The 25,724-nt window shown below is 41.8% G+C and overlaps 1 protein-coding gene across 11 annotated transcripts in view; it reads left to right on the top strand.

Moving 5' to 3' along the window:
* The first annotated feature begins 20,087 nt into the window (after positions 1-20,087).
* Positions 20,088-25,724, top strand: part of CSGALNACT1 (chondroitin sulfate N-acetylgalactosaminyltransferase 1) — a 330,736-nt gene continuing 325,099 nt past the window's right edge. For 2 of the 11 annotated variants that reach the window (XM_070598647.1, XM_070598633.1), the window contains exon 1: positions 20,369-20,558. The gene's annotated coding sequence lies outside the window, so the exon portion shown is untranslated. Of the gene's footprint in view, positions 20,559-21,001; positions 21,084-25,724 lie in introns of those variants that run through there. The other 9 variants (XM_070598636.1, XM_070598651.1, XM_070598638.1 and 6 more) reach the window with 9 other exon arrangements.

The raw sequence follows: 25,724 nt of genomic DNA, 5'->3' as shown, positions 1-25,724 counted from the left end.
TTAATAATGATAATAAGAACAATAATAATGGCTACTGTTTCTTTTTTTTTTTTTTTCCTGAGGAAGACTAGCCCTGAGCTAGCATCTGTGCCCATCTTCTTCTACTTTGTGCATGGGTTGCCGCCACAACGTGGTTGACGAGTGGTGTCGGTCAGTAGCGGCTGTTCTTGATTAAACACTTCCTATGTGCCAGCCCTGTGGTAAGAGCTAACATGCATGAAAACACAGCCATTTTTGGGGTAACATTTGTAATATTAATTTCTGATTTTTTTCCTTCTGTGTATAGGCATTTTTAAAAGTATGTAGTTATAATTATAGCATACAAACAGTTTTGAATTCTGGTGTTTCATAGAAGTTTTTAAGGCTATATATTCTTTGGTGTCACTCTTATAGCACGTTGTCAGATAGCTTTTTAAAGTATCCTTTTACTGGCTGTCTAACATTTTATTCAATGAATGTACATAACTCATTTAACCGTTTCCATATTGTTGGACATTTATTCTTTCTGCTGTTTCAAATAAAGTTGTTTATATATTATTTCTTAGAATGGGTTATTTGTTAGAATGGATCTATCAGAAGTGAAATTATTGACTCAAAGTAATGAATAGTGTTAGAGCGCTGGGATGGATTTTCAAATTACTTTACCCAAAGTTGTGCCAACTCACATTGCCACCATCATTATGTAACGGCACTGGAAATTATGTTTCCTGCTCTTTTCTAATTTGATAGAAGGAAAATGATCGTGTGTATTTAATTAGTTTCTCTCCGATTATGACTGAGTTTATTTACCCGTGTTTACTAGTATTATTTTCTTATTTTACAAATTGTTTATCTGTTGTGAGGTTGCATTTCGTCCTCAAAAATGTATGTCTTTTTAAATCACAAGAGTAATATATGCTGATTGTAAAACTAAAACCACACAGAACGCACGTCAAAGCAGAGACGTGCTCCTTCGCCGCCTCTCCTCCAGCGCCCTCCCTCAGGGCCGGCTTGGTGTGCTCCTCTCCAGACATTCCCCCGAGATTCTGGAGTTGAGCTTTTTTTGGTGGTGGAGGTGGTGAGGGGGAGGAGTGTGATGTGAGTTCTCTATGAAGCGGAGATATTCACCTTTGTCTTTGGGATTTGCTGGAAATGTGTATATACATGTATATTTCTGTTCGTTAGCCTTTAATTTTGCCTTTGTCACTGTTGCAGTCAAATTTGTTGACCTTTTCCTTTGTGCTTTTTTTATTCTTTTCATCTTAAAAAGGTCTTTTCATTTAAAGACCCAATAAATACTAAGTTCTTTTTTCTGCTAGTTTTTATTATGGTTTTTATTTTGGTGTGTATCGTAAGGTGATGATCTAAATGTCATTTGTTTTTTCAAGAAATTAATTTTGGCATATATACTATGAGATGATGATCTAAATGCGATTTTTCCCCAAATTCTGAGCCAGGTGTCCCCAAGCCATGGGCTGCACAATCCTGGTCTTCCCGAATAATTCGCAGCCCTCCATTATCACGTTTTAAACTCTGAAGCATAAGAGAACCTCTTCCTGGTGTTTTCTTCTATTGATTTGCGTGTCGTTTAACGTTATTTTTAAAGGAGTTACATAAAAATAGGTGTCATACTTCAATAGGACTAGATTTCCCTCCATACAAAACACCGGAAAGATTCTGTGTGCATCCCTGGGCAGAGTACTTCCCCTCCCCGCTTGATTTTGCCTAATTAGAAAAAGAGCACTAGATATCTTTTAAGATGTATATTCCACATGGATTAAAATTTTTAAAAATAAGATTATCTATTTTCTTGTTATCAGTTGAGAGCCTGAGTTCTGCCCGGGTGTTCACCTTTTAGAGATGGGGGCAGGGGACGGGGGGCAGGGCAGAGAAAGTGCTGCAGGAAGGTGATTGTAATCCCATTTTACAGATGGAGAAACCAAGGCCTTGTCTGGAGTCTGTTTCATACACGTGGCTGAGTGCTGTTATTAAAGAAAGCCATTACATAAAGAAAGCTTTTTTCCCTTTATTTTTGTAAATGCCTCTTTTTAAGTATGAAAATTAGGTCTTCTTGTTTCCTAATTAAGAACCGCATTGTTTGTCTTTTAAAAATTGATAAATGCCTAAATGTTGCCGTCTAAAGGCTCTAAAAGAATGGGGTATGATGGAGTATCTAGCTAAATCATGTAAGACCAGGGTTTAAGTACAGTCAACTGAGCTATGAGTGAGTATATTTTCAAATTTTGTTCTATCGATTAAAACCTTGATTCAAGGTTTCACCTTGATTTCGATCTTACCTGTTTGTGCAGTTGGCATCTCAATTTGTTCATTCTCTTTTTTTTGTGGTGTAAATATACATAATATAAAATTTACCATTTTAAGTGTGCAATTCAGTGGCGTTAAGTATATTCACAGTGTTGTGCAACCATATTTATTTCCAGAACTCTTTCATCAGCCCAAACAGAAACTCTGTACTTGTTAAACACGAACTCCCCCGCCCCCTCCTCCTAGCCCCAGTAACTGCTGTCCTACTTTCTGTCTCTGAATTTCTCTATTCTACGAATCTCACATCAGTGCAACCAGACAACATTTGCCCCTGAGTGTCTGGCTTATTTCACTTAGCATAATGTTTTCAAGGTTCATCCATGTAGTATCATATATCACAATTTCATTCTTTGTATGGCTGAGTAACATACCATTGTATGTATAGACGATGTTTACATTTTGTTTATCCATTCTTCTGTTGATGGACACAAAAGATGCTTCCACTCTTTGGCTGTTGTGAATAAAGCTGCGATGAACGTTGGTGTGCAGGCATCTATATCTGTTTGAGTCTCTGCTGTCAGTTCTTTTAGGTATATACCTAGGAATGGATTTGCTAAATCCCCGAATAACTCTATGTTTAATTTTTTGAGAAACTGCTAAAATGTTTTCCACAGCAGCTGCAGCATTTTAAATTCCCATCAACAATGCACAAGGGGTCTGGTTTCTCCATATCCTGGCCAATGTGTGTTATTTTCCTTTTTTAAATAATAGCCATTCTAACGGGTATGAAGTGGTATCTCATTGTGATTTTGCTTTGCATTTCCCTAATGACTAATGATGTTGACCATCTTTTTATTGGTGTATTGGCCATTATAGCTCTTCCTTCGAGAAATGTCTGTTCAAGTCCTTTGCCCACCTGTAAATTGAGTTGTTTTTTGCTGTTATGGAGTTGTAGGAGTTCTTTATTTATTCTAGATATTAATCTCTTATCAGATATATGATTTGCAAATATTTTCTCTCATTCTGTGGGTTGTCTTTTTACTCTCAATAGTGTCCTTTGATGCACAAAAGTTTTAAATTTTGATGATGTCCAATTTATCTTTTTTCTTTTCTTGCCTGTGCTTTTGGTGTCATATCCAAGAAATCATGCCCAGATCCAAAGTTATGAGGATTTTCTCCTATGTTTGCTTCTAAAAGTCAGAGTTTTAGCTCTTACATTTAGGCCTTTGATTAAATTTTGATTAATATTGGAGTACATTTTTGCATACTGTATGAGGATATTCAGTTTGACCAGCGCTCTTTGTTGAAAAGACTGTTCTTTCCTCATTACATGGTCTTGGCCCCCTTGTCAAAAATCACTTGACCATATATATGGGAGTTTCTTCCTGGGCTCTCTGTTCTATTCCATTGCTCTCTACATCTGTCCTTATGCCAGTATCCTACTCTTTTGATTATTGAGGTTTTGCAGTAAGTTTTGAAATCAGGAAGTGTGAGAAATTCCAGCTGTGTTCTTTTCCTAAAGATTCTTTTGGCTATTTGGGGTCCCTTGAGATTCCATTTGAATTTTAAGTTAGATTTTTCTATTTCTGCAAAAAAATCACCATAATTTTGATAGGGATTGCATTGAACCTGCAGATCACTTTGGATAGTATTGTCATCTTAACAATATTAAAATTTCCATTCCAGTAGCACAGGATGTCTTTCTACTTATTTATGTGTTCTTTAATTTCTTTCAGGAATGTTTTGTAGTTTCAGCATATAAGTCTTTTGCCTCCTTACTTAAATTTATTCCTAAGTGTTTATTCTTTTTGATGCTATTGTAAATGGAATTGTTTTCTTAATTTCCTGTTCGGATTGTTCATTGCTCATGTATAGAAATTGAGCTGATCTTTGTGTGCTGATTTTGTATTTTGCAACTTTGTTGAATTCACTTATTCTAACAGTTTTTTGTGTGTGGAATCTTTAGAGTTTTCTACATATAAGATTATCTCATCTGTAAACAGATAATTTACTTCTTCCTTTTCAATTTGGATGTATTTTCTTTTTCTTGCCTAATTGCTCTGGTGAAGACTTCTAGTACTATGTTGAACAGAAGTGCAAAAGTTGGCATGCTTGTCTTGTTCCTGATCGGGGGAAAGCTTTCCATCTTTCATCATTGAGTGTGATGTTATCTGTGAGTTTTCTGTATATTGCCTTTATCATGTTGAAGAAATTTCCTTCTAGGACTTGGGTTTCTAGAATTTAATTTCTAGAAATTGGAAAGCATTCCAAAGAACCGAGAAAGCCAATACCCTCAAGGTGGATGGAAAAAGTTTTTTTGTTTTTGTAGAGTTCTCTAGTCAGTGGTATTTTTTCAAACCAGAGATGATGGCAGTACAAATTGGTACAACCCTTTGGTAAAGGAATTTGGCAATACATTCAAGAGCTCTAAAACTATTCATAACCTTGAGCCAATAATTTCATTTCTGATGAATCCATTCTGAGAAATAGATTTATCTTAAACATATAAAGAGCTTTATGTGAAAAAGTGGAAAGAAAAGTTTCTGCAGAGTTTTACAGTCCCATGACATAATTGGGAAAAGTTAAGTAAAAGCATGGATTTGTCCACAGCTATTGAAGATTAAAGTTGAAGTTTCGTTACCAGGACGTCATAGAGAAGTTCAGGTGCTTTCTCTCCACTATACATCCACGGCTCTTTTGTGAAGTGAAACATTTTTTAAAAAACCAAATTCAGTTATCACTAGTGTTTCCATGTGGTAATGTGGTCCACATTGTTTTGGTGGCTAAGATCTTACATTAAGGAATAAAATGGTTTTATTTGGCAAGATAGGAAAGCAAGATAGGAAAACGTTAACTCCAGTGCAGGGTATCTAAGTGTCGTTTGCATCAGGAATGCTTTAGAAGAGTGGCTCTGAATCACGGGAGATTTTGTCCCAAGGGACATGAGACATTGGGACATTGGCAATGTCTGGACACTTTTATTGTCATGACTTGGGGTGGGGGTAGTGGTGCTACTGACATCTCGTGGTAAAGGCCAGAGATGGAGCTAAACATCCTACACTGGCATAGGTCAGTTTCCCACAAACAGAAAGTTGTCCGGGCCAAATTGTTAATAGTGCTGAGGTTTTGAAACCAGCTCTAGAAAAAGTAATCAGTATGATTATACTATCACAGTCATTAGTTTACAAGGATAAGGAGATTAAAAGAAATAGATAGATTCTGACCATCCTAGTGCAATGCATGGGATAAAATCACAAATGTATTATATTTTAATTGCAAAGAAGGGAAGAAAGTCTGATATATGGATAATCATGTGCCAGAGACACATTCTATTCTCTACAAAGAATTCTTACAATTCAAAGTCTTCCATTAAATTATTCTAAGACTATAACAAGAAATTAGGACAAGTATGAAATAGTATAAATAAGTTAGCATCTATTCCCCAGTGAATCTACATGAAAATATGTTATCATAGGAAGTGTTTTTAATACCTAATATTATTAAATAATATTTGATACATGCGAAAGGAGAATTTGAGAATTCACTATCTTGAGTCTTATCTTTATCATTCCTTTGCCTTTTAAAAACAGTGATATCATGTGCACGTATTCCTAGATTTACTTTTGGTTTTGCTTTTCTTTTCCTATATAAAAATGGTATCATAATGGAGGTATTTCTTCATGACCTGCTTTTTCCATTCAACATTATTTGTCTTATCGCATTAGTTGTAATTCCTTCCTGTTACTGCTGTATAATAATTTTCTGAGTAATTATTCCAAAATTTATCCATTCTCCTGTTGATAATCTACATTTGGGCTTGTTAGGGGCGAAAGTGTGATCCTCCAGACTCATATGCTGAAGCTCTAATCCCAGTCCCTCAGAATGTGACTGGATTTGGAGAGAGGGTCTTTAAAGAGCTTTAAAGTGATTAAGTTAAGATAAGTTCCTTAATTTGGGCCTCAGTCCTAGCTGACTGGTGTCCTTATAAGAAGAGGAAATTTGGACACGCAAAAGAACACCAGGGATGTGCACATACAGAGGAAAGACATGTAAGGACACTGCGGGACGCCGCCTGCAAGCCAAGAGGAGAGAGGCCTCAGCAGAAAGCAAAGCTGCTGGCTCCTTGATCTCTAACTTCCGGCCTCCAAAGCTGTAAGGAAACAAGTTCCTGTTGTTTATGCTGCCCAGGGTGTTTGTTATGACTACCCTATCAAACTAATATAGGATTGTTTCTAGTTTTTAATATTACAAACAATGCTGCTAAAAAATTCTTGTTTCTAGACATCTGCCCGTTTTTCACCGTCCACACTGGAGTGGACCTGCTGGGCTGGAGAGCATGCATTTCTCACTTTGCTAAGATAATGCCAAACAGTTTCCCAAAGCATGTCTAAGAATTCCCATGACTCCACAATCTCGACAATACTTGGTATCGTCAGACTTCTTAATTGCTGTTCTTCTTAAAGAAAATTTTTTTTGATCGAATTTTCTTCTTATTCTATTTTGCCTCTTCTACTGGTTTGGAAGTTATATATGTTATTTCTTTTATTTTTGTGGTTACATTTAGTATCTTACCATACATATTCAACCTAAAGTTAATTGGCATCTTTGTCTACCAGGGTCATAAAAGAGTTTAGAACATTTGCTTGTGATCACTCGTTCCCAGTTTACATGCTACTGTTGTCCGGCATTTCATCCTTCTTTTTTTTCTAACCTATCAAATTAGACATTATTATTTTATACAGATAATATCTGCTTTAGGTACACACACACACACACACACGTTTACGAATTTCTTTGTTTCTTTGTCTTTCATTCCTTCTTACATCTCACAATTTGCTCCTGCAGCAGGTTTTTGTTTTTCCTCCCTTTCTGAAGCTCTTTGAGAAGTTCCTTTAATAAAAATGCACTGGACATAAACTCTCAGTTTTTGTTTATCTGAAAATATCTTTATTTCGACTTTATTCTTGAAGTAGTTTTTCTGCGTTCATAATTCAAAGTCCATAGTAGTTTGCTCTCAGCATTTTTTCGGTATTATTTGGCAGTTGTCTGACTTCCATGTTGCAGGTGAGAGGTCTACTGTCCATCTAATTATCATTCTGTGGAGGTGATCTTGCCTTACTGGCTGCTTTAATAGGATCACCTTGTCCCTGGGTTTTCCCAGGATGGCCCAGTTTAAGTCTGTTGTTTTAGGATAATGATTAAGAATGCCCTCTTTGACTCCAAAAACGTGTCCCAGTTTGGACAAGAAATAATATGGTTACCATGGCATCCAAGATCCTTTTCTCTTTCATGTTCTTCAGTTTCACAAAACGTGCCCAGAATTAGATTTATTTCATTCACGCCACTTGGTACATGGCACGTTCTTTACTTTTCTGTCTCTCTTTGCAGCAATCTGTGCTCTCTCTCCTAACCTATCCTCAAGTTTGCCAATTCTCCTTTCAACTACATCTAATCTGCCATTTTCCCCATCCATTGAGAATTTAGTGTCAATAATTACATTTTAAATATCTGTTTGGCTCTTTTAAAAAATTGTTGGCTCATTCTATGTTTTGTTACTTTCTCATTGCTTATTTTTGTCCCTCTTTTATACAAGTTTTCCCCCTCTTGATACAAATTTAACTTGTATTTTGTATCTGATAATTTCGATACTAAAGTTCTTGGAGTTCTGAGTTTATTGTTTATTGTTTCTGGACTTTAGGTCATGGTGCTTCTTTCCTCATGTGTTTGGTGATCTTGCACTTGAACTCAGATTTGGTTGATTTTAATCAGTGGAATCCTGAGGGCCTAAATCCAGAAAGAATTTGTTTCACCTTCTGGTGTGTGCTAGAGGGTACTACTAAAGGGGTACCATTTAGCCCCCTTCAGAGGACCCAGCTTAATGTGAGACCCTGAGGTTCAGCTCCCAGTCCTTGTGGCAAGCTCAAGGATTGGGGATTTTTCTGTTTCACTTTTCAGTTCTATCAGTGTTTGCCTCATGTGCACGGAACCTCTGTTGTTAAGCACATACAAGTTTAGGATTATTATGTCTTCTTGGTGAACCACCCGTTTATCATTCTGTAATTCTCTTTTGTATCCCAACAAATATTTCTTGTTCTGAAGCCTACGTTGTCTAACATCAATATAGCCACTCCAACTTTCTTTTGGTTAGAGTTTGCATGGTGAACCTTTTTCCCACCCTTTTACTATTAACCTATCTGTGTCTTTATATTTAAAGTTGGTTCTTGTAGACAGCATATAATTGCCTTGCTTTTTTAAAAAATTATTCTAATCTAACAATTTGTCTTTTAATTGATGCTTATAGAGTTAATTTTATTGTATGGCATGTATACAAGAGGGGCCTAAAAATCCCAACTGAACATTTTCAGTAAAATTATTGATATAATAATTTATTAAAGCATTATTGATAAATAATTTATTAATAATTAGATGAATAAAAATTACTAAATTAATCCACAATATAAAAGTTCTAAATATTGCCTAGTATTATTTAGAAAAATAGCTAAAAATGTTTAAGGTTACCTAGATTCTGCCAAATGTACTTATTGAAAGTTGACGTTGCTGAACTCTGTATCGGGTGCCAGCCTAGCTGAAACAAAGAACACACTCTGTTGACTTGCATTCTTTCACCCTTTCTTTCCTGTTTTCATTCTGAAACAGTAGGTGGAAGCGGGAGTGACACAAGCAGTTTCTCAACAGCCCAGAACCTGCTTCGAGGATTATTTGTGACTGGCTTTTTAATTGCTTGTGGTAATGTTTGCCCCCAATTTTGCATGTAATTAGAAGCAGAATGTATTTTGAACAGAATTTTGGAGCTTGGCTGGAAGTTCTGAGTCAACATGCCCCTTTTCTCCAATCTTTGAGTTCCCGGCCGGTGCTGCAGAGGGACAGCCACACCCACAGATGCCTGGTGTGGCTGAAATAGCCTCACCGACTTTGGAGCCTGAAGACTGTGTTCGAATCCTGGCTCAGCCATTGATTCACTGTGAGGCTTCTAAGTAGATTCAGCTTCCTAAGCACCACATGTGTAGTAGATGCTAATTCCTGACCCCTGTCCTATCACAGAATTTAGAAACCCAAGGATGACGTGAAACACTTTTTTAAAGATAGAAGGGATCCTAGAAGGTTATTTTCCAAGAAATTTTTTTTTATAAAGATTGTTTTATTTTTTATTTTTCCTTCTCCCCAAAGCCCCCCAGTATATAGTTGCATACTTTAGTTGTGGGTCCTTCTAATTGCAGCATGTGCGACGCTGCCTCAGCATGGCCTAGATGAGTGGTGCCACGTCCGTGCCCAGGATCCGAACTGGCAAAACTCCGGGCCACCGAAGCAGAGCACATGAACTTAACCACTCGGCCATGGGGCCGGCTCCTCCAAGAAATTTTTGTTATGGAAAATTTCAAACATTCTCCAAAGTAGAGAGAAGAGTATAATAAATGATCATGTTCTTATCACCAAAACAGTTTGCCAATCCTATTTTGCCTACCTCCTAGCCCAACTGTTTTTTCTTTCTTTGTTTTCTGAAGCATTTTAAAGCAAATCATAGCTATCATATCATTAAACCCATAAATACTTGAGTATGTAAGTAAATCTTCTAAAAATTACATCTGCGAACGCGGTCTTCGCACCACTCCCTCCACATTAGATTAGAGACTGAGAGGGGGAGGGCCTTGCCAAAGCGGGATGATCAGTGTCAGACCGGGAGCGAGAGCCTTAGAGCTCCTAATACTTAATCCTGGATTCTTTCCCCATAAGTTGTTGCCTCTGAAGATCACCTACTTACTAGCTAGAAAGAAAAAAACCTGCCACTAGATTTTCTCCCAGTATCTTACTCAGGAATCATCTTGGGAGATGTTACGAGTGTAAATTCCTCACCCCGAACCCTGGAGAATTGAATTCCTTAGGGCTTTGGAGGAGGTGGAGCCAGGAGCTTGCTGGAGCCAATTTATATTGGCTCTTGAGAACCAATCATTAAATTTTAAGGAATTTTATGAGCCAATGATTTAAAATCATTAAAAATTAAATTATATAAGCTTACAATTAAATAAATTATATTAAAAACAAAGATAATAAGTATTCAGAACTCATCACTTCCTGTGGACTTTACAGTGATCCATGCTCCTAAGGTTGCGTCCATTGTATCTTGGTGGAAGCACTGTGCAGTGGTGTCGACTGTGCCCACTGCACGTTCAGGGGCAGCTTGAAATTGGCCACGTGGGAGTGTTTACACCACGGAAATCGGCAAATACGAACCGGACTTGGTTTATTGTTTTGTTGATTGCCTAGCCTTAAGAAAGTGATGGAGAAAATGTTAATAATGCAGATTAAACTTAAAAGTATGTTATGTCTATGGCCATCACATTTCGCATAGTACAAAATATGAGAAAATATTCTTCCAATATCCAAAAACTATTATACAGTTCAGCAAAGACGTCTCTCACATCATTAATAAATGATGTTTCACTTTTGTTTTACTCATTAACGTAAATGAACATATCAACCAACATTCATGTCAGGGCTACACTTGTTCATCAATTGTAGCCATACGTTGGCTATAGATACAAGAGTTTGGCAAAATGAATTAGCATTCTGTGAGAGTCAATTAGGGCTATGAAATTTCTAATGAAGAACATTGTTGTATTATTAACTGTAAATTGTGTACTACCTATCCTTTTTATCAGCAAAATATGTAATATACTTATGTAGGTAGAGAATGCCTACATTGTTTGCTTTTTGGGTTTTTTTGGAGATCTAGTTGTTAAACATTTTCTCACATACCTCTGGTGCAAAACAGGAATCTACGTTTCACATGAGCGTCCCAGGTATTCCTGTGCCTACTAAAATTAGAGAACCACTGTTTTAGCCATTGAGCAAAAAGGTCTGGAACATTTAATTTAGTCTCCAAAGGTTCTTCCTGATTCTTACTGAAAGCAAGACACAGGATGTGTTCTTTCAAACATAGAAGCCTATTTTAGACTTTCAAATTAATTTAAAAATAGTTTTATAGAGGTATAATAAATATACAATAAATGGTACATATTTGGAGTATACAATTTACTAAGTTTTGACATTACTAAGTTTTGGCAAAACCATCACTATAATCAAGCTTGTGAACATATCCATCAGCCCCAAAAGTTTTCTCCCGCCCTTTTGTAATTCTTCTCTTCTACCCGTTCCTGCCCACCCCGTACCCAAGCAACCACTGATTTTCTTTCTGTCACTATAGATTAGTTTGCATTGTCTAGAATTTTATTTAAATGAAATCATACAGTCTGTACTCTTTTTGTTTTGGCTTCTTTCACTCAGCATAATTGTTTTGAGATTCATCCGTGCTGTTAAGTGTCTGAACAGTTCATTCCTTTTTATTCTGAGTAGTACTTCATTGTATGGATTCAACAAAATTTCTTTATTCATTCAACTGTTGAGGGACATTTGGGTTCTTTCCAAATAACGCTGTGTGAACATTTGTGTATAAATCTTTAGACATATGATTCCTTTCCTTTTGAGCAAATATCTAGGAGTGAAATGGCTGGATCATATGATTGATAGATGCGTCAGTTTTTAAGAAACTGCCAAACTGTTTTCCAAAGTGGCAGGTGCCAATTTTTTTTCTTGTTTTTGGTAGTGAAAAAAGTATGAGTGGTTCTGACATTGGCTCAAGATTTTCATGTGAGCTCTCCAACCAAGCTTGTAATGCAACACCATTCAGACTATACATATACATATGTTTTGGTGAGGAAGATTGTCCCTGAGCTAACATCTGTGCTAATGCTCCTCTTTTTACTTGAGGAAGATTGGCCCTGAGCCAACATCTGTGCCAATCTTCCTCTATTCTGTATGCGGGACCCTGCCACAGCATGGCTTGACCAGTGGTGTGTAGGTCTGCACCTGGGATCCAAACCTGCGAACCCTGGGCGGCCAAAGCAGAGAGCATGAACTTCACCACTATGCCACTGGGCTGGCCCCTCAAATTATGTTCTTTAAATGATTACTTTGCCTTTATTTAGTGGGAGTGGGAAGAAACTAGTTTATGGCAATAAACGATGTATAGCATTAGAGTCGCTTATTTAATTTACTTCATTGGCTGATGATAAATTTGTTTGAATGTATTTTCTATTTTTCTGCAGTTCTGGTTTGCACTTCCATTTCCTTTTGTGAGTATCCGAACCAGACAACATCTAAGGAGGTATATTAAAGGGTTTTAAATTTTGGATAATAAAGAACTCATTCACTTCAGTAAACATTATGCCATATGTGATTTTATTTCAGAATTTTGACTGAGGCAACTAATTGCTATTTAGTACATATACACTGACAACATACTCGACAGAGATGTGTGTGTGTGTGTTTATTTTCATACTCCAGAATTTCATCTATTTCAAAAGTGGAGAGACCAATTCCATTTACTCAGGCTAACTGGGACCATGGTTCTGATTTATTTTAGTGCTATGTTATTCTCCCCCTATAGATTGTTACTTCAAGGACCTGCCTGCCTGGCCTCTCAATTTATCTGGCTCTGAGTGGCCCCGTTAAAGAAAGTCTAAAAGCTAAGACTAGGCATGCTATTATCATATAAACAGACTTTGCAAAACCCCCAATAGCCACAGGTAATCTCCAGTTATTGTAACTAGCAATTCAGGGCTGCATTAGGGTTTCTGCAAGGAGATGACCACAGGGAACCCAGACGAGGAAACGTTTTCCTGTGCAAGTGTGACGGCATCCTAATCACTTCAAAATACGGTGTTATTTCCCAATTTTTCTCAGAGTGGGTTGCCTGGTGGCAGGACCAGAAAGGAGGGTGAGCCGAGCCACTGCTGAGTCCAGCTTGAGCCTCAGATAATCTCCCAGGAAGAGCTGGCCCCAGCAGCCTCTTCCTTCCCCGGGGAGAGAGGCAGCTCATGCAAATTACCCGAGTTAAGGGACAAACGCCCAATTCTCTTTTGATGAAATTCAACTGCAATATGGTATTGTTATTTTCTTATTTTGTCGGTAATGCCGTATTACTCTGAAAAAAGAATGGAATTGTACATACAGCAATAAGCAATATTCCCCCCCGTCCTGGGCATTATTCTCAAATACATAGCAGAAGTTATGCAGAAGTGCTCAGAAAGCCTTGATCAGTGAGAGAGCAATTTGTCTCCCTCTGCCCCATCGAGATAAAGGCTCCATCTGGAAGGAAGCATTGTTTCTAGATCCTGGGACTGGGCATCTTCCAAGATGCTAGTGAAAAAGAAATTAGCAACGAGAAGTATCTGTCCTGTGAGAAGGAAAAGAAACAGAAAAGCTTCTCTGTTTCGTTAGGTTAACACTGTTAGCACAACTCTGGTCCTTGGCTTAATACATTGAGAATACATAAATGACGTTGACTATCTCCTCAATCAGAGTACAAAACATAGTGTCATGTGACTAAAGAATAAAGCAAGTGGCTGAAGAAGCAGTTCCACTAATTGAAGTCTCGTTAAACTTTCCGTTGCAATACTCGGCTTCACTTCCTAACCAGTCGCGTTCAGAACGGTGGAAGAGCACGTGCGGCGTGGTGGAAGAGCGCCCGGGCCGCGAGTCAGGGGGCTGGATCCCAATTCCGGATTCACCTTGTTCTCAGAGGGCAGTATTGGAGAGGTCAGTGCTTCCCAACTTTTCTACCACAAACAACCTATTTTATTATGTTTGCCCTGTAGGCACAATGTTTTTAGAGATTTTACCAGTTATCTAAACTCCTTTATCTCAGGCATAGACACAGGAACCCCAGGGGTGTGTCCATGGGGAAAGGAAGCTGGTCTGGTGTGAATCCTGGCCCCACAGCTTGCTAGCTGTATGACCTTGGGAAAGCCACATAACCTCTCTGAGCCTCAGCTTCCTCAGAGGGTGTGGCAAGTATATAAATGTATATATGGCATAGAGCAGTGCCTGGAACATGGTAAAAGCCAAAGTCTTAACAATGACAATGATAATGACATTGAACTAACCAGATAGAAAAGCTGGGTCTTCTGAGAGTTGGCTAGCAGGCCCACCCACAGCGTCCAAAGGGATGCAGCAGACTTTGGTCTGAGTGACGTTGCTGTGCCTTTAAGGGGGTATGGGAGCGGGCAACAGGAGTTTGGTACAGAGACAGTACTGTTTTGCAGGTGCGGAGATCCAAGCCGTTTGTACTTGGGCTGTCAAGGTTGGAGCAGGGTTCAGTTGGGGAACAGCACTGCAGGTGCAGGAGGTGAAACTGGGAAAAAAAACATGAAGGCATCAAAGGTTAGACAGCTAGATTTCAAAGCAGAGGTTGTCCTTAGAGAACTCATCCAGAAAACTAAGCCCACTGCTTGTCAAAAGAAGGCGCTGAGCGGACAGGGTGCGGCTGGAGGCAGGCAGATACTCACGGTGGATACAGGCTGAGGGCAGCAAGACCAGTGGCACCCCCGCCCCACGGTAGGGCTGTGCACCCTAAAAGATGACAACTCAGGGCTCGAACCCGTCTGGGTCTTCAGATTAACGGTCTTGAGATCCTACAACAAAAATGACTTTTTCCACTTGTAGTGACATTATTTCTCTGTTTCACCTCTGATCCATCCAGATTTTAAACAAAAATTCACCATTATCGAAGGGATATAATAAATGTACCGTATTGCTTGAATTACTGATATGGCTGTGATGCTAAAAAACATTCAGGATCGGTAATCATGCAGGCACCTGTGCACCGTTCACGGCTTCTGGCTGTTGTTTTCCAGACCAAGACTGATGACATGCTGGCTCCTCTGTGCACAGTGACAGGGGCGCCATTCACATCCCAGAAGGTCCTGGGATGTCATCAACAGCATTGTGAAATGTCATTGTACCTGCACAGATTTTATACGATTCCAGTGAAAAAACAGGGAAACTTTTCATATTGAGTTAGCCGATACTGTCCTATTGTGGATAAATATATCTTTTTCTCTTGGGTTTTTGAAGTGATGATAATGGCTCATCTACAGCTAAAGTAACTTCTTGACAAAACCAATGGATGCTACAGAAGTTTATGGTTTGTTTTTTTTTTAGGAACTTCTCCACACGCTTCAGTATTTTTTGTTTAGAACTTTATGCTCTTAACAATCGCCCACCTTGTGAAGCTCCCTGGCTCTTAAGACACTTCATGGTTCTCTCGTCTTTCTCACCATTCCTTCCCGTTTCCTTTACAGAAGGTCTTTTCTTGTGCTGTCAATTTTAATGTTCCCAGGACTGTGCTCTGAGCCACCTTCTGTCACTTTATATATTTTCGCTAGTAGATCTTTTCATTCTCATGTAAATGATTATATTTTTTGACACGGAGGACTCCCCGTACTCTCTCTATCTCTGGCCTTGGCCTGTCCTGAGTTCTAGATCTCAAGATACCTGTAAGCGCAGGCATTTCTCACACTGATTTTCCTGTTGCCTCAAACCAACCCTAATTCATCCTCACATCCCGAGCCGGAGCCGGGGGCGTGTTGACCTCCCTTTTTGGGCCTCATGGAGGAGATGGGCTCTGAACAAAATTAGGGTTCTTGCCGCAAGCAAGAAAGGCTGTGGATTAGGCAGCCTATGGTGTCTGCTCATATACACACATTCCCATCCCACTACAATCCATGTAGTAGGTTCCTTGTCTGGCATTCAGAGTCCTCTATATCTAGACTTAGGCCACTTTTAGACTCTTACTTTCTCCCGAAATGTCCCCTGCATTCTGGCCACGTGGATCACCATTTTCAGGACATGCACAGCACTTTCCCCTCTCTGCTTCACTGGTCAGGCATTATTTCTTGGATCCCACCCTCCTATTTGCTCTGCCTGTCAAAATCCTGCTCATCTTTCAAGACCTATCTGAAAAGCCACTTCTAACATGAAGCTGTCAATGGGCACGTGAGGAATCTCTCTTTCTTTGCCTCCTTGGAATTCCTATAATATTGTGCTCCATCTTTCCTACTAGATTTTAGGTCCCTTGAGGTTAAGGACTGTGCTTAGTCATTTGGTAGTTTCCACAGTGCCTGGCACACGCTAACTGCCTAACCTACTGCCGTTGCATGAATAATGATTTGGCTAAAATATTTTCTGGTTGTAGTTACAAAAAAGCCAAATATGTCTCAAATAGCAAGGGAAGCGATACTGCATCACCTCGTTTTAAGGCCTAGTCCCCCTCAGGCACAACAGACCCCTGGTATGCGCAGGTCTTAGACACATACGACAAAAGGAAAGGAAGCGCTCTTGTTTTTGAAACTGCTGAAGCTGGTAGCCACGTCACCATCTTTGCCTTTCTCTGTCGTTTTCATTTTGGGTGGGTGTCCCGCTTGTCTCTTCCCCTTTAGGCATTTCAGTAGGTTCTATGTTTGAACCTACTGATTTTAACTCTCCTCGCCCTTCCCATCCCCAGGCTGTTTTCTCTGTTCAGCATTAATATTTTATATAGTAGCTCTCCTGTTCTAACAGCCTTGAGCATACCTTTATACGTCCTATTTCTACTGTTGATAAATACAAAAAATCTTATCTTGCAATAATGTGTGTCATTGAAATGTTTCCTCTCATTAAAGGAGATCTTACCATGGTGTATGTTGATGTGTGAAGGGCACAGAGTAAGGCCTGGGAGTGGGCCAGGACTTGGCACATAGTGACTTAAACGACAAATGATCTAGTTTTTAAAGAAGATATAATAATGTTTGAGAAGAAACAACAATAACAATTTAAAATAGTCTGTCCATCAGAATTAAAAAATTAAATCTAGAGTGAAAGTTAGAGCCCCAGAGGGACTTGAGTTATCCAAGGGAAAGGTTGGAAAGCCAGTGCTCCCATTCCTAAAGACAGGCTGGGGGAGCTGGGTCTGTACATGGCTGAATTAGTGCAACTGCTGGGGAAATAAGACACCGTTCTGAGCCCATCTGTGTTTAGGTCTCTGGGTTTTATGTCAGGTGGATGCAGACCAGATATGGGTTGGTCTCTGGTGTGTCCCCACTCTTGTTTCTCTGTAGTTCCCTCTGTACCCTTTTTGTTTTCTTCTACAGATGGGGTGGCAATGTTGAGTGCACAGAAGTGGAATGGAAAAGTCGACCTGTGAAGCCCTCGGTGTGCTCCATGACTTTTATGGGAGGTCTCTTACACGGTTGATAGCTCCAGTTACCTGTCATTTGGAGAAGAGAGGTTGGTAGGGGTGCCGTGAGGGGAGCACATCTTCTCCTTCTCGTCTTCCTCTCGGACTGACCTGGAGAGAAGTGGCACGGATGACGCAGAGTGTAAGACTGAAAATATTATGCGCCAACTCATTGATTTTGATGTGTATATTTAAAGATGTAAATGTGAAACATCCAAATGTGAAACATAAAGGCATCCCTTATTCAGTCAACAAATATTCACTGAGCCCCATTATGTCTAAGTTACAGTGCTTATGGAATGAGGGCTTGAACATGTGATATTTTTTTCTAGAAAAACAAAGCTTGCCTTTTTGGGTCAAACATCATTTGTTTTACTCATGTTAAATGGAAACCTATTTCAAAATATATTGCATGTTTTCAAGATTTCTGGAGTAGACTATATGGAATGTAACTGGCTCCCATCTCAGTGACTCACCGCTCAAGTGGTTCTGTCTGGCCAATCTTCATGCTTGAGTACAACAGACCCGCCTCTCCCATCTAATGAGCTATCTTTGACTACACAGCACATTTGCTGTGAGCTAAGAAATCAGATAACCCTGATTATTACGGCTATTTAAAGTAAGAGTCAACTCAACTTGAGTGACCGCCTGAGTGTGTCTCTTAGAAAGTTAAGTCATTGAGTTTTAATGAATGAGCTCTTTTGGCTCCTGGATGGCTCTGGGTCAGGGTTCTCAAAGATCCTGGTGAGACTGAGAGGCCTGCCCCTGAACCGTGTGAAATATTTCTGTACTAGAAATTTAATACTTATGTAGTATACACTTAAGCAAGTTATTAAACAAATTGCATATTATAATGTACATATTTTGCATTTTACAAATGTAAAAGTTTGACGCTTTATGTATTGTTTTAGAATATATTTTTACATGGACTTTTTCCTGCGAGGGGATAAAATCACTCTGGCATCATGACTTATTTCCAGAACTTTCTATATATTCCTCATGGTTACCACATTATGAGCATTATATTAAGCTACCTTTATAATGTGCTTGGAAATTCACATAACACATTCTGATTCTTAAATAATTATGTTTATGAAAAATGTTTAACAGCATAAGAACACTGTAGCTAAGAGCTAAAATTCATTTAGAAAACTTTTATTTTTCTTTGCAGTAAGCCTTAAAAGCTGGTTTTTAACATCCGGATTTGGTGTTCAACCTAGGTATTCTGGTTGTTTGGTCTCTGAAGTCTAAAGGGACCCATCCTCGTACTGGTTTCGCAGTCTCGAAACCAGTTGGGCATCATGATGGAACGGGAGCTGCGGAGGTGAGCTGGTGGGTCATTCCCCTCACACACCGCTGCTCTGCTAATCATGGACACTAAGTGTGGCTGATGCTGCTTCACAATAGCGGCCTGCAAAACGATAATCCGAATACTATCCACTAAATAATAACTGAAGTCACATCTACTTTCTGGGTAGTACATCAAGAAAAATGTATCTTTTCTCACATTATGATATGACTTAGTTTCATAACTTTTTCAACTGTCTTATGTTTCCATGTACTAATTATTGTCCAAATGTACCAAGAGGCACCAAACCCTTAGCCACATTGATATATGCTCTTGGATGTATGTTAGCTCTATAGTGAGACAGACTCGATATATATTGATGGATACTGATGTGATATATATTATGTACATTGCTATGCTGATATATTAGTATCCTAACTGAAAAAGTTTGGGAAATGGTCACTTCAGGTACCTTTACAAGTGTGTTATGAGCCCCTAAGGGACATGTGGTCAGTGCTGAAGTGATGGCCCTTTTCTCCTAGCTGACAGGAACAGAGACAACTGCAGCAAGGAGGGCTCCTCCTGCACGTTCCCCGAGCCAGTCCACATGAACCCAGAATCTGAGTCCAACGGTGTGTGAGCACGGCAGCCCCTACTCAAGTCCTTGGCGCATCTTCCAAAACAGATCCCGTGCTCGAACCCTATTATATAGACATTCTGGAGACATCGTTGAACAGAGAGATGGAGACACCTCAGGGGAGGAAAGAGAATCAAGGCTGTAACAACCCACCGATCAATACCTAGAGGTGTGGGGGTGTTTCAGTGACAGGTCGAAGGCTCTGAAGAGGTTACTTGGTTACTTAAAGAGTGCTCGATTATGCAGGCCCTAACCTTTACACACCTGTCACCAACTCCACCTCCATGTAGCCCCTCCATCTGTACATGGGGATTGTTGTACGATTTAATGTATGGAGGAGGTCTGGCCAATGACTTGCACCTACATATGTGTGGACGCTGGGTGAACTATTTATTTATGACTGCCATTACCATGCAACATATTGGGGCAGTAACAGGACAGACATTGTATTTTTCATTCATTTGGTAAACACCTGATTCTTCCCTCTTTCCCAAATCCCAGTTGAGCTGCTGTGGGAATCTCATGTCACAAGGGTGAGTAATTCACTCAGGGGTGTGGGGGTGGGGGCAGAGCCATCTGAGGTCCCAGGGCAGCCCGGGTTGGAAGGAGGGTGGACCCGGCAGGCTGGGGAGTCTCGCAGGAAGCAAGGCTTTCTTCAGGGGTGCTTTCTGCAGGTAAATAAGTGCGTGTTGGCTGCTTCAGGCAGTTTTCTCCAGGGCTACTATCCTGTACCCACATAAAGTCCCCGGGATGGGGACTTTGAGCATTCTGACGGCCAGGCAGCAGCAGGAGGACTGCACTGGGAGTCAGAGGACGGGTTTCCAGCCTCTGCACGTTGCATCTGTAGGTGGAGAGATCTCTTTCAGCCTAAAGATAACTCCTCCTGAGTCTCCTTCTTTATACGGAGAATTGGGGCTCATAGTCTCCCCAAACTCCCTCTCCTCAGGGAAGCGCTGGAGCATTGAAAATAAAAGGCGACCTGCGCCCCCGGGGCTGTATGCCTGCGCGCGCGCTCGCGTGTGTGCGTGTTGGGGGGGGGGCGGTGCTTTTATTACTACCCAGTACCCCACTTGCCCGCTTTCCATCCGCCCCCCTTCCTCTCCTAGGCCTCCCAGTGGCAGCCAGTAGTTCTCGCAGACATCACTTCCCCATAGTGGAAGTGATTCCCCACAGTGGTTGGTGGGGGCTCAGAACTAAAGCGGTTTTCGACCTTCGCTGTTGAGAAAAGCTCCGGTGAAGGCGTGTAACTGACCAGGGCAGCAAAGACCCCGATGCGGCATGAACTCTCCGAAGTGCAATTCGCAAAGTTTGGGCAGGTAAGTCGCCCGAGGAGACGGGGGCAGCCCAGTGAGGGCGCGGGAACAGAGCGGGCGGGGGGAGCAGGCCTGGGGAACTCGCTCCTGAAAGAGGAAGGTCCCCATACTTGTGGAACAGGCGCCCGACCCACTCTGTCCTGGGGCGCCGCCGCGCCAGTGTCCCAGCCCCTTCCCTCCACTCCGCCCGATCTCAGCGGCCGGTGCCGCCCGAACGGCCCACCTGCAGGGGCCCCCCGCTCTCGGGCGTGCCGGTCACGGTGGCCAGTGCGGCCGAGGCGCCCCGCTCGGCCCGGCAGAGGCGCGGGGGGCGGGAAGCGGGGCGCGGCCGGCGGGACCCCCGCCGCTCCCACCGGCAGCCGGCGCCGGGACCTGGCCGCGCCTCAGCCCGCCCGCCGCTCCCCACCCCCCGGGGCCCTGGAGGCTCGGCGCCGCCGGAGCGGGAGGTGGAGCCCAGCCCGCGGCGGCGGCGCGGGGCGCAAGTTGGGCGCGGCGGCGGCGGCGCGGGCAGCCCGGGGGCGCGTGGCGGTGAGTCGGCGCGGCGGGCGCGGCGCCGCGCGGGGGCGTCGTGCGGCTGCGGGCCGCGGGGCCGGGAGCTGGGCGGGCGCGCGCCGCGGGGCCGGGGGCCGGGGGCCGGGGGGCGCGGCGGCGCGGGCGCGGCACCGCCAGGTGGACGCGCGAGCACGCGGGGAGGGCCGGCCGGCGCGCTGCGGTGCCTCTGGCTTCGCCGCGCTTTCTCGTGGCCTTCTGCTATGTGATTACTTTCCAGAACACCCACCAAAGAGCAGCCTTGACACGCAGCCGCGTGACGACTTTGCTGTGTCGGGGTGTTATTTTGGCTGTGATGGAGAGGGTGCAGGGGGCGTGCCGAGGGGGGCGCGGCGGGCAGCGCTCTCCTGCCTGGCACCTGGGCGGTGGTGGCTGTGTCCGAGGGTCGCCGCGAGCGGAGGATGCCCGCAGGAAGTGTTTTGTGCGGTCAGCGGAGAGAAGCTGTCGGAGGGCATGGTTCGGGGTTAGGGGAGTTGAAGGGCGGGAAGGAGCAGGAAGGCTGTACAAAGAGGAGGCAAAGTTGTTGCTTCCGCGAGGCTTCCTGCACCTGCACTCCCGGCAATGATGTTGAAGTTATTTTTTCATCGATGAGCAAAGCAAGAGTGGGGGCAGAGGAGAAGATTTTAACAGCAGTGTACATGCTGAAACCGGAGCCTGGGAAATGCTAATAAATGATAGAGTGGTTATTTGGCAAACTTCTCTTTTATTCTGGTTTTAAAGCCAGGAGTAGTTTTTATTTAAATGTCACTAGATAGGTCTAGATAATAAAGATAATGAACTATTCTTTCACATCTTTTTACTAGAAATTTAAACAATTCTGGATTTCTTGGATTTTGTTAACATTGTTCATACAAGAAAGTTATAATTATCGTAGTGTGACTTGCAACATTGAGCATTAATAAGCCCTGCGCGGGGCTGTCATGTTGCTAATTGGAAGGAGAAAAGTCTTTCAAACTTGGAAATAGAAGCATAAAGCAAAAACGTAAAGACTTAGTCATCAAAACGTGACTTGAACGCGTGTAATAGTGCGTAATGGGGTATGGGATCTGTGTGGTCCTCCCAGCGAATGTCAGTTCCTGGAAAGCAAGAGACGGGCCATGCCCACTGCAGGAACCCAGTAAGTGTTTAATAATTCCTCTACATTGAACTACCATACTACGTGTGCTATAAATTACACAGTACTGAAATGCTTTAATTCTGTTCATCTTTGTGTTTCAAATCTCCTATGTCTGTTTGCAAACTGTACTAATGGGGTTCAAAGCAAAATCTCAAGCGTTGGGATTCACCCGTTTACCCTATAGTGGAGCCAGCATTTGCTTTGCCATGTGGGACGCCTGGGCTCCAAGCAGCCTCTCCCATCTCTGGACTGTCTGACCTTGGCCCAGCCACTTACCCTTACTCTTTCCCAGCCTTGGTTTCCTACTCTGTAAAGTGCTAATAATATTCCTCACCTTCTGGAGATGTTAGGCAGAATGAAATAACGTTTAGGAACATATCCCAGTGCCTAGAGCACAGTAAATGCTTTGTAACTGTCATCTCTGGTCTTTTGTCTTCCTTTACTTTTAGGAATCCCTAACACTGACGTGTTTCAACATTTATTTTTTAATTTTTAAAATTTTTTAAAGATTTTATTTTTTTCCTTTTTCTCCCCAAGCCCCCCAGTACATAGTTGTATATTCTTTGTTGTGGGCCCTTCTAGTTGTGGTATGTGGGATGCTGCCTCAGCGTGGTTTGATGAGCAGTGCCATGTCCGCGCCCAGGATTCGAACCAACGAAACACTGGGCCGCCTACAGCGGAGCGTGTGAACTTAACCACTCAGCCACGGGTCCGGCCCCTGTTTCAACATTTTTTAAAATTTAAAATTCCTTCTATGCAATCTCACTTTTCATTCACTCCCTCATTCACCAATCATTTATTGAAGAGCCTCAGGCGCCGCCATATGTGGGTGTTTGGAAATGAGCTGACCTGGGGTGGGGCGGACAGTCCTTCAGGTTTGTCCTGTTGGTGAGAACCCATCATCAGGTCATATGATGGTGAATTGTACTCCCCAATCTTCCTATTGCTCTAGCTCTGTCCTTACTGTAATGTTATTTCGTTGAAAAGAAATAACAGGAAGCTCTGTGAGGGTGTCCATCTTTCCTGTTTACCAGCCCTGTGCCTGGCAGGGTGGAAGGGCTTAATACATGTTTGCTGATTTGAAATATGGAATGTAATGAAGTTATTCTTCAGGTCGCATCCTTTTTTTTTTTTAAAAAAAAATATTCCTGATGGAAGGACCTTGGGATTCTCCATGATGGCTGTGCTGTCTCCTAGGGCTGCTAGAGGCTGTTATGGAAGGCAGCTCAGGTTGGCTTTATGACCTATTGATTTTGCCTCGTGATGAACAGTCTTACAAACGTCTAAAGCCAAGTTGGAGCAGCGGCTCCGCCACTAGGGGCCTCCTCTGCACAGCGTATCACCCCGGCTGCCATCTATTGCCATTATTCTGTCCTTTAAGGTAGCAACGCAATTTAACTTCCTGGGCTCTCAACATGGATACTTTATCGGAAAGGGTCAACCTTGTGTGAAAAGCATTACCAAAGGCCTAAAAAGAAGTGAAAATGATCTTAAATGATGGACTCGGTACCGTTTTAGAATGACTTTAGAGTTAAAGGCTTAAAGGAGGTTTAAGAATTGGGCTTTTTACTTTGCACATCCTTATATTCAAATATGTGACTTTTTAAAACTTTCTAAAAAATCAAATACATGATTTTGGTCTAGCATTTTCAAGTTCTTTTTTTTTTTTGATATGTCTTTGGTTGAGCTTATTTTTGTCTTTTAATGTATTTAAAGTTGCTTTATTTCCTGAATTAGTTATAGCAGTCACAACAATGTCAGTCATTTCTCAAGGAGCATTATTCAGCCACTAGAAGCTCCTGGTGTCTTTTGTTTTTTAAAAGGGCCACATTAAATTCCACCTTTAAAAAATATGCCCTAGTACGTTCCAAGGTGCATCAGTGAAAGGCACTTTTCCTCTGTGAATTTTTGAAAAGAGCTCTTATTTCTAAATTCTAACTTGGATGAAGTTAGTCAAGCTTGAGACTATTGAAGAACTGGAAGGAGTGCTGGTGTTTCTATTTGTCAGATATAATTTGGTATTTGATGGGAAAAATACTGACAGTATATGGAAGCAAGCATTATTTCTGAAAGTATTGCCATATTGTTTGCAAATGAATGAATATTATATTTTCAGATTTTCGGTGACATTTAATTACAGTGACAAACTAAACACCATTAAAGTAAAATTAACAGAGGATAGTTCAGCATACTGTAGGCCCTAAGTCTTACCAAGGGGTTTCTTCTCTTGGTTAGCAGGATGTCTCCGAGTTCAGAAAATTATTAGACATCTTATTCTGATTTTCATGTGGTGGGATTTTAAACCAAACCCATCTGATTTTTGCTGTTTTTCTATCAAGGGCTGGAGGAGTATTCTTTAGGGAACCCAGTGAGAGGAATAACTTTTGTGTGAAGGTTGTAGGTAATTTTTGTTATTTCTCGCTGATTAAGCTGAATCTTTTGGGTTATTTTTAGGATTCTGAGTATATCAAAAAGTTACACAGATCCTGTTTGCGCAAACAAATGCTTCTCTAGAACTGCAGGAGTGTCGCTTTCTCCCTCAGACGTCCAGCTAGTGAAGGCCCTGGCGTCTCCCTGCCTCTCCTTCTCCCCAGAATGAAGCCGGGTCTGAGCGGAGCCCAGAGGCCTAGAGCTTTGTGCAGAGCTGGTGCTTTTCTTGGGCGGGAGCCCTGGAGCTGACTGAGACTGTGGGTGCGGAGGTGGAAGAGATGAATGAGTCTTTATCCCTGGGAGTCCTTTTCAGGAACCTGCACTGGGCAGGGGCCTCCTGCATGGACAGAAATGGCAACTGCTTGCTAGAATCTGCAATGCAGTGTTTTGAACCTGTCACTTACTGAGACATTACTTTGCTGCACAGATAATTTTTGTTGTTGTTTTTAGACAATAGAGAGTGTAACATTTGGTTATCCTGGGATCATGTCCGATACTTTGTTTGATTTTCATGCTCAGAGATTGTGATAGAGGAAAAGGGAAGCAGGAAACAGGGAGGAGGTAGATGGGAGTTGTCTGTTTATACCCAACCCTGGGGCTCCCCCAGGCACAGGGGCTCCCCCAGGCACAGGGGCACGAGCTGTGCAGCTTAATAGTAGTTGCTATTCCCTGGAGACTTGGGGTCTACTCATCTGTTCTGCTAATGAAATTACTAAAATGATGGTCTTCAACTTAGATCCTGAGTACTCTCTAAAGTGACTCTCTACTTCTGCCTCCCACTCGTCAGAAACTTGCTAAAGTTGATGTGTCAGTTAACATATGTCAACAGGGCTGCCCTTTTGTGTAGATCATCCTGTGCCGGGGTGCCCGGTGTGGTAAGCAGAGGGCTGACGGGGCTCCAGCCCTGTTTACCTCCTCCTGGGCACTCTTGTGTGGCACAATCTGTACAACTGCGTGTGATGTTCTCATGTGTCGAAGTGGTTAGAACACTGCCTGGCATGTAGTAAATGAGAGACACCTCACTGCTGGAGGTTATTATTGTTCTTATTATTGATGGCGTTGCTTTCAGAGTA

The sequence above is a fragment of the Equus przewalskii genome, chromosome 28, assembly GCF_037783145.1.
Source record: "Equus przewalskii isolate Varuska chromosome 28, EquPr2, whole genome shotgun sequence".
Lineage (NCBI taxonomy): Eukaryota > Metazoa > Chordata > Mammalia > Perissodactyla > Equidae > Equus > Equus przewalskii.
This window is presented reverse-complemented; position numbering and strand designations above follow the sequence as displayed.